The following is a 13,108-nucleotide window of genomic DNA, read 5'->3' as shown; positions in this document are numbered from 1 at the left end:
ATTATATACCCATTTACTCTGTTGTAAGAAAACATTATGTAATGTTGAGTTTAAATTAGACTCTCATTTAGGCTAAAACTATCTTTTCTTGATGAAGCTAATATTAAGGATAAGCAGTCTCTGGCATGTGTTTTATTTGCCCGCAGCTCTGCTGTCATCGGCCAAGACTGCCGGGGAAATTTCCTATAATGCTCAAATGTCTTATTTCCCCTCTCTGCCTCGCCATCTGTTCACATTGACTTCATGTGAACAGACGTCAGCAATTTGGTTTGCTTACAGGCAAATGTATATTTTACATAATGTCCTCTTATGACAACTCAGGTGTTTTATGTTTTCTTTTGTCGCTTTCAAAAGGGACTCATTCGCGTGAGTGAGCGGTTTTCCTTTGTAATTCGCAATTTTGACGAGGAGGCTTAAATTGTTTGCCTATAGTCATTTATCGTAGTGCTCATTAATGCCCAGTGTGTGCATTGTATTTTTATGTTCACTAACTCCAATTGTCCCTACAGGTAATGAGTTTGTTTGACATGCACTTGATCTTCCAGCATATATGGATCGAGCTTAGTAAGTATATAATATAAACTGTAGGATAGTGTGAAAGAGAATAAGAAGAGAGTAATATTTTCAGTGTGTAAAGATAATGGGTTGGCAACATTAACGAGGGACTCATGTTTTTTGACATTATCAATAAATAATGACGTGCAAAGATGACAGCTCATCCAATTAGAATTATTTCTAATCGTACCAACCTGACCTTGACAAACAAAGTAGTGTGCCCCCGTGCAGTATGTACTCCTTTGTTTGGACAGTAATCTAATGTTGTCAGACATTGAGAGCAGTTCTCTGGCTTCCCAGGATGCTTTGCTTCTTCCTCTTGTCTGCCTCCCAGCTGTCATCAGGGAGGCGTTGGCGTGAGTGCGGCTAATTGAGTGGAGGATGTGCGGTGAGAGAGCAAACCTCCCTGTCACAGAGCCACAAAAGAACCCGGCTCAGCCCTCAAGGTCCATGAGGATGGAAAAATATATATATTTTTTTTGCAAGCGGCTTGGTTCCTTATCGTATGAAGTGCTCCTCTTGTGCTGTATGAAAAGAATCCTTGTTGCATAGATGCACAGACACAAGTCACTTTATTTAAATTTTTTTTAAATAAAAGCTTTTTTTTTTTTTTTTTTAGGTGTACTAGAAATTGCACGCATTATCTGTAACATTGAGTACAATGTCTACTTTCACACAACGAAACCGCTCAAGTAAAATGATTTGTCGGTTGTTCCGCATTTTTTTTCAACTTGGTTTCCACTCCTGATCAAAATTTTGGTGATTTTGTTCTTTTTAACATTGTCACACTCGACCTCATATCCCAGCAGACCTTAGTAAATGTCAAGACTTCAGCAGACTTTGTGGTTACGTATGATGGCAAAGAGGAGAAATGTGGTATGATATAATCAATTGAAATTAGCAATAAATGTGGCGCAACCGCAGTTTTTTCCATGATCACAAAAGGTTGTTTTTTTTTTTTTCCTCGAACATGAACACGATTCTTCTTCACCTGCCACTTTTCTGACTGTCAAGTTCTATTATGACTTTAGGCTGCCTGAACTTGCAAAGGCAGAGAAAATCCTTGATCATGACAATGAATTTTAATAAAACATAGTAAAAGCGAATGTAAAATCACAGTCACGCTGAATTTGTGCATCTTTGTGAGTCTATGTATGATAAATGAACATGCCTGAGATGGATGCAGATGTGCGGCTGCGGCTTACAAGCGTGCACGTTGGTGCTCGGGCAGGCTGTGACGGACTCCACCACAGTTCAGCCATGCAGTAAGAAACTGGTTGAGGGAGCAGGCAACAGAGAAACAGATGAGTTTGACTCCAGGCACCAGATGCCCAATTTACCTTCATCCCTATCATTAGAAAGAGGTGGACGGATGCAGATGGAAGGGCCCAGCTGGTGTTGCCCATCTCAGACACTATGAATTCTCCGGCATATTGATGGGACATTAGAATAATTTTACCTGTTGATGATGACAAGGATGACAGTGCCAATAAAGATGTTCTGTCAAGGTGTATGGTGAAAAAAAAACTGAGAGAAAGATAAACAGAAAAAAAATCTTGCGTTTTTTTTTTTTTTTTTTTTTTCAGAAAAAAAAACAAAATTTTTAGCAAATCTTGTGAGACTTTTATAATTCTGAAGAATGTTTTTCCTTGGCGTTTTAATGTTATTTGTCATTCCACCACGAATATAAGTAAAAAAATCGATCGAGCCACAGAACAACATTTGGGTTTCAGCATTGAACATGGTTTTACAAACGGGGTTACATAATCTTTTCCTTTATCATGCGGTTTCATCATCATCTCATCACCAGGTTCTTACATCAACTTTGCTAACTACATTTTCTTTTTTCAAGTGCAATCGTCCTTTTTTCTTACTTGATGTATCACTTTTGCTGCTCATCAATGTAGGTTCTCTATTTCATGCTTCCTGCAGCAAGGGGAGACAAGCCCAGACTGCAAAGTGACTCCTCGAGAAACATTATCTGGATTCCAGCGCGTTGCCTCCAAACACCCTAGAATTTATATTTATTTTATATGTAATGTATTTTAATTTTTAATCATTATATGCAATAGTTCCACCCAGGGGTGCAAACTTCCATGATCTTGATTTTTTTAATTCCTTAAAGAAGAAGTCAATCCAAACATATTTTTTCCAGAATATGTTCTGTGCAGGCCCACTAGTTGAAATACGGCATTCTGATTAATATTGCGTTTGTGGAATATAAGTTAAGCAGCAAAATGCACCCACTGTTTCTTTCTTTAACCCTCAGATTTAAAATGCACAGCCTTTCACAGCCAATGGACATTTTTCTTCCACAGAAGAATGCAAGCATTCCAACCTCAACCATCCATCAAATTGGTGATCTCCATGAAGGGCAAGGCTACAACCCCGAACTGCATTCTAATGACGTCATTGGCTCACTGTCAGTGCAAGTCAATCCATCCATCCATCCATTATCGATACCGCTTAAACTCACACGGGTCGCGGGGCGTGCTGGAGCCTATCCCAGCTGTCTTCGGGCAGTAGGCGGGGGACACCCTGAATTGGTTGCACTCACGATCACACCTAGGGGCAATTTAGAGAGTCCAACATGCAACTTACCATGCTTTCTATGTTTTTGGAATGTGGGAGGAAACCGGAGTACCCGGAGAAAACCCACGCAGGCACGGGGAGAACATACAAACTCCACACAGGGAGGCCGGGGCCGGGATCGAACCCACGACCTCTGAACTGTGAGGCGGACGTGCTAACCAGTCCACCACCGTGCCGCCCCAGTGCAAGTCAAGATTTTTTTTTTTAAAAATGCACATTTGAATTACTGTTATTTATACAGTATGATTTATTATTCATTTTATATGTATCAATTATTTAATAACATGTCCTTGCTTATCCACCGTCTTGCTTTTTTGGGGTTTGTTTTTAAGAAAGGATTTGAAGTAGATCACCAGCAGTGACACTTCACCACAGGGTGTCAGCTCTGATCGCATTTAAGCATATTCCCCTCAACCCCTGACAACTCATTTCAAGACTTAATAAAGCGAGGCCAGGGGAGAGTCATATCAAGTTTCATTGCCAAAGGAAATGACTGTCTACACTACTGAACTGATTTATTTCGGGGCCCAGGAGCGCAGGCAGCGCTCGCTTTGGTTTTTTTTTTTTAAACTGCTATTAAACCACAAGGTGGTGCAATTGGACTAAAAATGTTATGCGTACGCTTCCACAACACTGACGTCACGTTGGAGACGGGGAAATAAAGGCCAAGGAGACAGAAAATGTTTTCAGTATAGTCAGTTGTATCCGGAAAAAAAAAATACACGGGGGGGGGGGGGATCTGCATGAAAAAGGAAAGGAAAGGAAGAAAATGAGAATTTGAAGACAGGGTTCTTCTTGCTTGCTAGACAGTGAAGATATGCTGTTAAAATGAAATCAATTATGAATGTTTCAACATCTTGTGTTTTCTACAACCGAGAAAAAAAAAACTATCTTTGTATGTGAAATATATACAGTATTATATTTTTAATTTAACTAATTTCTGGGCATAGGTTTGCATAGGTTCTCTGTGCGTGTAGTTTGTATGTACTGTAGGGATAGACCGATTGGCCAGGCCAATTATCGGCATTTTGATGAATATCGGTGTATCGTTTTTTTTTTGTTTTTTTTTTAAATCTGATGGCCGATGGTAAATGAATTTAAAACTGTGTTAATTTCAAGTAACTATTTACTTAAATTTTCAGCTAACTTTACAAGATATTCTAATGCGGGGAACACTCTGCAACTTGTGTTTTTGTTTGAAATCAAAACCAAGGTAAGTGGAATTTCTGTCATTTTGAAATTTTAGGGGAACTTTATTTACTGTAGAAAACTCTAAGGAACTATTGTTTTCATTTAACATTTTAAGACATTCTGATGACGCTGAGAGCTCCTTCAACTTGGTTTGAATTTTGCAATAAAGATGTATAATGTCAAAAATTTATAATAATGATAAAAAAAAATCAACATTATGCAAATCAGAAAAAAATGCTCAAAAACATCTGCTTTACGATGCTTCGACAAAAGTTACGAATTTTACATTTTGTAGATTTTGACGACAATATTTTCGTTTCTACTGAAAATGAATATCGGATCCAAATATCGGTTAGCGGCCTACTTGACTACTAATAATCGGTTTCAGTCCTGAAAAAAAAACATACGGGTCTATCTCTAATGTACTTTAGTCATCGTGCTTGCCGGATTTTTTTCTGTGTCTCTGGCTTCCTGCCACATCCCAAAACCATGCATGTTGAGTTAACCTAAGAAATTTGTCCAAAGGTGTGAATATGAGTGTGAATGTTTTTGTCTTGTGATCCAGCTCCTGTGTTGGATCTAAGGTGTCCCTAAAGTTTTGGATTGAGCGTGCAGATTAACTGTGCATGTCAAATAAATCCAAGAATAACCATAATAATAGTAGAGTCATCTGTGTAAAGAATATGTTTTATCAAGTCACTGTACACCCACCAATCACAGATGATAGGAGCGCCACAAAGAGTTTAATGGTTTATCTGCTGGCCGCCTGCCTGCCTGTTTCCACGGCAGCAGCAGCAGCAGCATGAGAAGAGCACAGCCTGTTTTCACATTCATAGAAATCCTACCCATCAGATATACCCTACCCAACAACAGACATGAGTTCCAACGCCGATGAAACATACGAGACGGCCACAGGCTGCTACTATCTTTTAGCCAGCAGACACCCGCATGACTTTGTGTGTCGCGCTTGTGGAAAGATGTGGCCAGGTGATGTTAGTGGGCTCAGCTTGTGTCTCCTACATTCCAATCAGGCCTTGACGCAAGAGGCCGTTTGTTTGCTTGAGCTTTTGAGACTTGGACAAACAATGCTCTGCAGCAGAATTCCATTCAGTGGATATATCCGTCTCGCCCCTAAATCTCCTCTCAGTACAACAACAACAACAACAACAAAAAAAATGGTGCCATACACGCATTGGCAAGCAGCAGCGAGCACATAAATGATTCACCGGCTGGCTGACTCGGAGGAGCCTGTGGTGCTCTGCAGGAGAGACGCTCAATATGCAGCACCAGGAATGCTAGTTGGCAGCAGCACGCCACGCCGCTCGCTCACATGCCTCGTAGTCTACTGATGTCTTCGGAATGGAGCAACCCATGCGCCCCCAATCTTCCACGCCCACTTATGAATCCAAACACCCAAAGCCTCAAGTAAGACGACGCACTCCATCTTCTCTCAACATCTCATTACGCTCCCCGCTGCAGAGGAGAAGCTTCTCAGCGCAACTTATAAGGCTCGCAAAAATAATCACGCAGCCGTTGAAGCCGAAGCACAATCACGCCAGTGCGCAGCGAGCTCTCACTTGTGGATTTAATATCACAGCAGAAGCACCTTTATTTTCCCTCCACGTCCCCTCAGGTTTCCAATCTCCTCGCTCTTCTCCTTTGTTATCTTCATTATCAGTCACCGCTGAGGAGAACGGCGCAGCTGTAACAGCTGCAGATGCTTCACTGCTGTGCTGCTCATCTGTGACGATCGCGCAATCGGACAACTTGCAGAGATAAACTGTGAGGTGTTGCAAGAGATTTTTTTTTTTACCAGGCAAGAGGCAGGCGAAATGTCAACGCTACAAGCTGATCGCATCAACAGCCAATAACATGCCACATGCAAGGAAAGCTGTATGCTGTTTAAATATTTGACATCCATTTTCTACAGCCCTTGTCCACATTTTGGTGATGGGGGAGGCTGGATTGAGCAAACCCATTCAGTAAAAATGGATCTTTGACATCTACAGCCATCCGTGGCGGTGAGTTGACTGCGTGATAACCTGGAGTTGACGTTGCAGGTTATTCATATTAAGACTGTAAATAATGATTATTTTTGTAATAAATTAAACTGACCATAATCCCCCACCCCCCCCCAAAAATAATAATTGGATATGATTCAGTTACTGGTTTGGTTCATAACATGTCCCGAAAATAGGGAAAAATATTGATAATTTTTTTCCAAAGTAAAAGCAAATGTTTGCAAATATCTTATTTTGATCGAACAAAAATGATCATCGGTCTGCTTTCATAAGCAGTGAACATTGCGTGTTCAAAATAATCAACTTGACAACGCTTTACTGGTGAAGTGCATACTGTTTAAGCACGGTAGTCTGCATTTTTCGAAAACTGCAAAATAACAAACTCTAACGTTCTTACTTGCTCATTCTCATGTAAATGTGCCATTAGTCAACTTTCATAAAGGTTACATACAGCCCCTGCAGTGAAACAGTGCATGATATACAGGAAGAAAAAAAAAAGAATGGATCGCTTGATGCTTTTTTCCCCCCCCCGTTGTTGTCATTTGTTGTCTGTGATGTTGAAATTATTGTCTGTAGACAAAAGCACATCCGACAGTAAGTGTCAGTAACCGAGACAGGAAACAATAGACTTGTTAGTGACACAATATGAGGAGGAAGTGACTTCTTTTCAGGAGTAAGAGTGGCAGCCAAACGGGTGTTGCTTCCAATTCTTCGATTCAACACTTGGTTATCTAATCGGCGCCTCAAACACATGCTGGCTATGTTCTTTAGCCGGAGAGTCATCTTGTTGATGCAGCAAGGGAGCTTTCAGGAGGAACACTTTGACCTCGGATTGGATTCCATTTTACCTGCCAGAGGTAACAATTGACAGTCCAGGGTCAGCCAAATGAATGAGTTTATGTTTAGCCTTCCTCAGTGCCTGGCGGAGCACTCGCTGTTTTGTTTGGAGCGCTCCCAAATGGAAACCCACATTGGGAGTCAGGCCAAATTGTCAGCCTTGCGCACGAGTTTGCCAGTGAGCGATGGCCGCTGCCAGCTTGAATAGAGGCGTCATCAGGGGACTGTCAGCTGAACAAAGTGTGTTCCCTAGCCTTACATTCAAACACACAAACAAAAACTCACGTTGTCATAAGACTCCACGGATTTGGTCATCTCAGAAATTCAAGGTTGAATAGCGAGCTTCTGTTCACAGTTCTATGGCAACTTGCGCCACTAGCGTTATAAAAATGAGGCAAATACTGTCTGGGTCTTAAAAGAGCAAAAGAACGATCGAGTGAAAATAGCGGTGTTTATTTCCTTGCTTTTTGTTCCGCAGAAATCCTTTTTTTCTTACAGACAACATTTTTAAAAAGATTCATTCCTGGTTGGAAGAACAATGATTAGGAGATCATCATCATTTCAGAATTCATGCTTTTTGTGACATTTTGTTTTGTCTATGCTTTGAAATCTTTCTCACGTGAAATGTCTTCCTAAAGGTCGGGAAACACTGATGAAGCTCTTTAACTGAAGCGACACAAACACACAATTGTGTCTGTCATTTATGATGAATAGGGCATGCTTTTGTATGAAATGTTTTACAAAAAAAGATGTGTTGAACACACGAGCACAATTTGCTTTGTCCAAGAAACGCATACGATTGGGGCTGGGGGATGGTCTCCTAGTGCTCACTTCAAAGCGCAGACATTTTAGAGCTTCGTGTGCCCGCTTTGTCCATGTCGAGTCTGTCAGTGCGCGACTATTATGCGACATTTAAAAAGGGAATGAGAGGAGCCACTTTGACCATGATTGAAGTTGGTTGTGATCACACCCACAACGGCGATTACCAATACAGGCGCAGAGTCACGCCATGTGCCCGGATCGCCCAATGTCTTTTGAATCATAATCAACATTGTTTCTGGTTTGTTTTCACTGTCCCAGATATGGGATGGTTGTTTACTTATCTGGATGTCCGAAATAAACTGAAAACAAAAAGCTAAATCAACCAAACCTATAAAGAGGTAAATTCACTTTTTTTTTTTTTTTAGCTCAATGCTTCAAGATTTATGTAGGTATATTTTTATGCTTGTAAAATAATGACTTAATGCTCAAAGCTGAACTTTTTTCCCTCATAATAGTACTGCTGTTTCCTTGTATATACCATCAAGTTATACTTAAACTCTCTGTATGTGCAGAGTAAGTCAGTATATGCCATGAATTGGTTGCCAGCCAATCACAGGACAAATATTAATAAATAACCTTTCACATTCACATCTATGGGCAAGTGTCAATTAACCTAATATGCACCCTTCTAGAATGTTGGAGGAAGCCGGAGGACCCGAAGAAAAAAAACATACAAGAGCAAGAAGAAGATGCAAATTTCAAGAATGTCTGAGCATAAGTTTGGAACCCGGAACACCTCTCAACTGTGAGGCAGACATTCAACCACAAGCCCGAGTGAGCAGCCATGGCCAAGTAATTAAGAAGACTACCTGCCGCAATGGGACGTCACAGTTCACGCCCACCGCTGTGGTGCCCTTGAGCAAGACACTGAAACCTGAAGAAAACAAGCTGCCGCCCTGCTCCAATTTGTGCTTCCCGACTGTGTTGGGTTAAATGCAGAGGACACATACGTCTATTTGGGAGACTGACGCACATGCAGTACAAATGTCAATTTCATAATTGTGAGTCCCCTTTACATTCACTCCCCTCCTCAGTTGTCAGTGGGCTGTGAAAGCGCAGTTATCAGAAACTCTTTTTAAATGGATATGCAAATCCTTCACGGTTGAGTCCTGTTAATTATTAAACAGGATGACTATTATACAGTGGCATAGTTACAACGGGTCAAGACTGATTACACACTTTCGGGTTGACAGACAACGAGAAGGCATTTGTTGAGCAGTAATTAGCTAAAATGATAACACAATGCTCCCCGTTAAGCCACTACACTCCGAGCATAAGCTTTGGCAGCAAAACATATATCCTCCCTTCTGTGCTTTACTGCCTGGTTAATATAAAAACGCCATCCGAGTTTGAATAAGTGAAACGGTTCTATTAAAACAAATACAACCTGAGGCAATTGTGTTTAAATGTAGATGTGTAATAGGTGTCAAGAAGAATCGTATCACAGCGTATGACCTGCAGGTAGAGCTGCTTTACAAGCCTTTCAAGGTCCAAGGTCCATCAATGATTTACTGCGCGGCCGCTCATGTTAACACTACACTTATGCATACTTATTATGTACCACTGAAGTGCACACTCACACACACGAACAATTACCCTTTCCACAGCTCACACTCACGCACACACAGGCAGGCGGATCAGGATTTAAAGGCAGTCTCCTTACCCTGCATCATTTTGTCATGCATCACATAACAACGTAAATTAGGTGGAATTAATTTCAAATATTCCAAATGACGGGACAATGGAATACCAGGAATTTCCTTTGACTTTTTCGCTTTTGTTCATAAGGTTTTATAGACTGTATATTGGGCTTTAAAATAGAAATATTGTACACATGCACAGTATGGGCCAATTATTTGGACAGAGAGAGTATATTTGTATACACTTTAATAGTGGTGCCTTGAGATACAAGATGAATTTGCTCCTGGGCCATGCACTCGTATCCCAAATCAACTTTCCCCATTGAAATGAATTGGAATTTCATTAGTCCGTTCAAGTCTCCCAAAAACACTAGACAAAAATTGTTGCAAAGTGTTTTTAAGGAGAAAAGCACTCTATAATCATTCAGTTTAGAAAGACAGGCAGTAGTGACACAATTAAGTACAATTAACAATAATGAAACCATTAGTACTTGTTTTTTGCTTTGGTTTCACCTGTGAAAACGGCATTTGCTCTTAAGCAAACATGAAGCCCAGAGAGCTGTCCATTGGAGAAAAACAAACGAATTTGAAGTTGAGAGAAGAGGGAAAATCGACAGAGCTGTTGCACAAACAGTGATCATAGCCAATACAACTATTTGGAATTTCCTAAAAAAAAAAAAAAAAAAAAAAAAAAAAGGAAGAAAAAAATAAACTACTGGTGTACTGAGCAACAGACATCGAACAGGTCGGCCAAGGGTATCAACAGCAGGGGACTGTATATCTGCCAAACAGACGCTTACTAAGTTGCTGTGAAGTGAGTTGAATCACCTGCCACAATGCAGCACAGCACTCGTATGTCAAGTTTAAACTTGCATGTCGAAGCAAAACAAAAGAAACATCCGATCCACACCTCGTGCCTAAAAAACACCTAAAACGGGTTACTTGGATTTGAAGACACCACTGTATTGCATTAACATGATATCAGTCAAAATCTATTTTGAGACTAAAGTGCATGCCGTTTTTGGCTTCCTCCTACACGTAAACTGTGTCGAATTGTGTAATTTATTGCCGCTTTTTTTCTTCCATCTATTGTATTCCTTTTATTCTTTTTATGTTCAAATAAAGCAATCAATCACGTCACGAAACTGAATATTTGCAGCAGCTGCTAAAAAAAAAAAAAAAAGTCCACCCACAGACAGACATGAGGAAGAAGAGGTTCTTCAGCTGAGATTTACTGTTGCACTTTATGAGCACTGAGACTGCAGCTCGGTAAATCCTTCATCATTGTGCTTTTATTTGGGAATTTGATCTCTCCGGGCAAACAGCGGCCGCCTTAGATTTCCGCCGAACACGAGCGGGGTGCTTCGTGTTGTTTGGGCACACAAATATCTCAGTGACTTGATCCAACGTGTCCGACACGAATGTAAACATGTACGACAAATACGCATGCACTGCAATTTGATGAGAAGTGAGTCGAGAGCATCGAGCCGCTGCTCCCAATCACTGTGCTGCGATCACATGCTAATGACACGCAGCAGGAAGCCACACTTGAATATTCTGCCCACTCGTCGCCCTCTTCTTTTAACTGTTGTAATTGCTTGCCGCATAGAGGGCTGGTGCGGATAGCACTATGGATTAATTATTAAGTCAACGATTTTTGACAATTTACTACAGAGTATGTAATAACAGTTCAGCTGCAGTGCTGGAAAGTAATGAAGTCCAAATACTTTGCGACTGTATTTAACACAATTTTTCAGGTATCTGTACATTATTTGGCTATGTATTTTTTTCTGGTGATTTTTTTTTTCTTTTACTTTTTGTCCATACATCTGGAAATAGATATCTGTATTTTCTACTCCTCAAAATGGGCAAAATTGAATTTGTTGCTTTTAATTGAGTACAGGAGTTGAGTCAGTCCTTTTTTTTTTGGCAAGAATCTACACTTCTACTTAAGAACAGCACGTTGTTTACTTTAGCCACATCTGTTTACGTGGGCTACAGACCCTCACCGCTTATCCTGTTCCAGGTCGTTGGGAGCTGGAGCCTAATCCAGTTGATTTCAGGATTCGTCGCCAGTCGATCACAGCCTGGACACCTATAGTGACAGACAAGCATTCAGACTCACATTTGTACAATCAATAAGTAGGAACTGAACCCCAGAGCAGGGCACTTTACCAAAAAAATCACGGTCTGTTTATCGCCATCCGTTTATCCGCCATTTTGTCCGGCTGGACCAAATAGTCATCGCCTATAGGCCTGTCCGGCCATAATTTTAGTCCGACTATCATCCGTCACCGTTTCTGCCCCCTGCGGGGCGATATTTGAGACGAATAACTCACTGCGGCATGGAAGCCTCACCGCACACAAGCCAGGCGAATGAACCATTACACCAGGGGTGTCCAAATCCGGTCCTCCAGGGCACACCTGAATCAAATGATCAGCTCTTCAGTAACGATCCTGATAATTTGACTCAGGCACCTGACTGACATTCCAAGGCAAACATCATACAATACAATACAATACAACTTTATTTATATAGCGCATTTCATTGGTACCTTTGTAGCTTTGCTATTTGACCCCTCACAAAATGACCCCTCCAAATGAACTTGTATATATCATCTTGCTGCCTGGGACGTCACGTGACCTGAAAGCAATGCTCTTTTTTTTTTTATGATATACTTAACATACCCCTCAAGGGAGAGATTCTGTGCTTCCTCGTCGGCGTTGTGGAAGCAAGCATAAGTCAAACAGCAGGGAGAAGGATTCCAGTCGTTCCCTTCAAGATCCGGCTTGATGCGACACCTTACTCATGTTACAGACAAGTGTGTTTCCAGCTTGAACAACTATGCTACAGACGGCAATACGAACCCAAAAAGTGTGTCTCTCAAGGGGCACTTGCCTCTAAACTGCTGCTATTATCCACAATAGCTTGATACAATTTCCGCATCATCCAGGCAGCAATAAGCATCTTGGTGGAGTACAACTTCACCGTATCATTTCGACAGGTGTTTCTAATATTTAGCTCTCGTAAAGCTTCACTGTAAGATAACATTGGACAAAGCTTTCAGTGTGGTTAAGTGCAGTTCTATACCAAAGTCAATTACAAACACACACATATATACATACATATATACAGTTTACACAGTATACATGACAACCAGATTATTTATTCAGATCAGTCGACAACTTTATAAGTACAACGACTCTGAAAATCATTCATGACTAATTAAAAACAAAAACTTGAGAAAAACCAGAAGACGGGCAGATTCAATCGTTTTGAAGGTATTAAGTAAGCAAGCCCTTTTCAGTCCCACATCATATAAGGATCAAAGGTTAATGACAGGATTTTCGGTGAAAGGAAGTCAGCGGTTGGTGGGAGATTTGAGATGACGGTCTGCCGGCCAGCCAACGGAGGGGAAGAGGGAATACATGATTGAAAGCTCTCGTCAA

General features: G+C 40.9%; 2 long non-coding RNA genes across 2 annotated transcripts; one reads left to right on the top strand and one right to left on the bottom strand.

The window, feature by feature from the left end:
- Positions 1–1,681: 1,681 nt before the first annotated feature.
- Positions 1,682–12,057, bottom strand: LOC147142522 (uncharacterized). Its single transcript, XR_015088141.1, has 3 exons — positions 11,834–12,057; positions 11,668–11,753; positions 1,682–1,828 (listed from the first exon to the last, which is right to left on the bottom strand). It is a non-coding gene; the product is annotated as an uncharacterized LOC147142522 (long non-coding RNA).
- Positions 8,156–9,409, top strand: LOC147142523 (uncharacterized). The gene is made up of 2 exons (XR_015088142.1): positions 8,156–8,356; positions 8,651–9,409. It is a non-coding gene; the product is annotated as an uncharacterized LOC147142523 (long non-coding RNA).
- Positions 12,058–13,108: the final 1,051 nt, after the last annotated feature.

This window comes from Filicampus tigris, chromosome 9 (assembly GCF_054856515.1).
Source record: "Filicampus tigris isolate MCC_2025a chromosome 9, RoL_Ftig_1.0, whole genome shotgun sequence".
Classification (NCBI taxonomy): domain Eukaryota; kingdom Metazoa; phylum Chordata; class Actinopteri; order Syngnathiformes; family Syngnathidae; genus Filicampus; species Filicampus tigris.
Note: the sequence above shows the minus strand (reverse complement) of the source record. Positions and strands in the feature narration are given on the sequence as shown.